Below are 2,596 nucleotides of genomic sequence, written 5' to 3'. Positions count from 1 at the left end.
GGATCATAAAAATTATAAATTATATTTCTAATATAATTACAATTAAATAAAAATTTGATTATAAAATAAATTTTATGAATTAAAAAATTCAAGTAATAATTTTTTATATAATTTTAAAAATAAATTATGAATTTATATATATTAATTAATTTTTTTAGAATTATTATTTAAAAATATTTAATAATATTTAGATAAAATTCTAGTTACAATTGAGGAGTATGAAATGTTTTTTCATTAATTTAATATGTCACATTATCCCTTTAATGATACTTAAAGACATGGTATCCATTTTATAATAAAATTTAAAATTTAATGTTTATTATGTAAATTTTAAAATTTTAGTATTTTAAAAAATTATTGTAATATGATTTAATGATAATTTAAAAAAACTTATTCTACAAAATTAATAGTATATTTTAATATATGACATACATTAGTATAATTCTAAAGGACGACCTGATGAAAAATTTTCTCATAACCCGAAGAACAAATAATTACCAAAAAAAAATGTGAACAACAATTTCAAATCTGACTGCCTTCACCCCCAACATTCGGTCTACCTTCGGTTAGACTTTAATTTAAAACCACGTAACAAAATGGAAAGATAAAAGAAATGTTAAGAATAAAAATTGGTGAAATAAAAAATGTTGTTATCTATATAGATTTTATATTCATGTAATTATATTTTATTAAATATTTATTATCAATAAATTAAAAAAATTCTTAACAGATATTATATTACAATCATCGCAGATTATTTAAAAAATACAAATTTGAAAGGTCGTCACATGCTCGTCTAAAGAAAGATTTTTAATTTTACAAACACAAACTCCTAATCAATTATTTTTATATCTCATTTAGCATTTCCTATGATTTCATCCCATGAAAGCTATTTTAATAAAAACATTTAATACCAAAGCCAATATATATTTTCTCTCAACTTCCTTTTCTTTCCTTCTCTTCCTCTCTTTCATATTTTTTATTAAAATTGTAAAAAATGCATCGAATGTTAATTATTTGAAGGGTAAACTACATAAATGATCACTCATATTTTAGTAAATTTCTCTTGTTTCTACTAATGTTTCAAAACTAATGCTTCAAAACTAATTATTAGTCATTAATGCCACTACATCAAAACAGGTTTTTTGTGCCGTTTTTTACCTTTAGCGGCGTTTATAAGCGCCGCTAAAAATACATGCGGCGTTAAGACAAACGCCGTAAAAATCGCCGTTAAAAATAGCGCCGCTAAAGTTCGCGGCGTTTTTAAACAAAATATGCCGCAATAGGTAATGATATTTAGCGGCGTTTGTGTGACAATCGCCGCAATAGGTGTTGATATTTAGCGGCGTTTGTCACACAAACGCCGCAATAGGTGTTGATATTTAGCAAAACGCCGCAATAGGTGTTGATATTTAGCGGCGTTTTTATGACAAATGCCGTAATAGGTTATGATGTTTAGCGGCGTTTTTCTCTAAAACGCCGTAGTAGGTGTTGATGTTTATCGGCATTTTTTCCACAAACGTCGCAGTAGGTTTTGATGTTTTGCGGCGTTTTTCTGACAAACGCCGCAGTAGGTATTAATGTTTTGCGGTGTTTTTGCTAAAAATACCGGTAAAAGTCTGTATATAACGGCGTTTGTATCCTACAAACGCCGCTAAATGTATGGTATATTGTGGCGTTTTTTTGTTACAAACGCCACTAAATAACACAGAATTAACATTCCTAAAAATTATGCTTGATTACCCCAAAACTATTTTTATAACCTGTTCCATTATCCAACAAACAAAACAATAATAACATCAAACTCTATATCCATAACAAACAACATCAAATCCAATATAATAAATAAAAGTTTTCATTAACGTAATATAAGTTCAGTTAAACAAGGTTCAGTAGAATGCTCATAACATAAATGAGACTACGATAGTGGATTCTGAGGTTGCATTTTCTGAATCATCAGCATCATATCATTGAGTCGTTTTTCAAATTCTTCACATCTCTGCTGATATGTTGCCTCTCTGTGCTGACGCTGCTTCTCTCTGTGCTGTCGCTACATCTCTATGTGTTGTCGCTGCTTCTTTCTCTGCTTCCGCTACTGCTCTAGCTGCTTCTACTGTTTCTCTCTCTGCTTCCCTTGCTTCATTTTCTGCTTTCAAGTTAGCCATTTGTTGATCCATCTCAGCCAACTTTTCTTTTAAACGACAAACTTCTTTGTGGAAAGATCGAGACCGTGATGACATGTACTGTGATGAACTGGATCCAAAATATTTGGTGGGAGTAACGAATGATCATTGACAGCGCACCCGGTCATAACTTTCAAGACCCAAAACATCATTAATAGCTTGGTTTTTAATGTCATCATCATTAACAATACCTTGACTCGAAGCAGTAACATGATACTCCGCCATTTGTTCATACCTTGTTTTCTGCCGCTTGGATTTTTGTGTTTTTAGCACGGTGAACAAACTTCAGTGTATTGTGTGTCTCTTATATGTTACTTGATGATGGAGTGACAGTGAAAATGAGTTGAAATTATAGACAGAAAATAGAAATAATAAAATGAGAAGGGATAATCATACGTTGCAGCCAAACAGAA

The sequence above is a fragment of the Hibiscus syriacus genome, unplaced genomic scaffold, assembly GCF_006381635.1.
Source record: "Hibiscus syriacus cultivar Baekdansim isolate YM2019G1 unplaced genomic scaffold, ASM638163v2 tig00000724_pilon, whole genome shotgun sequence".
Taxonomy (NCBI): Eukaryota; Viridiplantae; Streptophyta; class Magnoliopsida; order Malvales; family Malvaceae; genus Hibiscus; species Hibiscus syriacus.
This window is presented reverse-complemented; position numbering follows the sequence as displayed.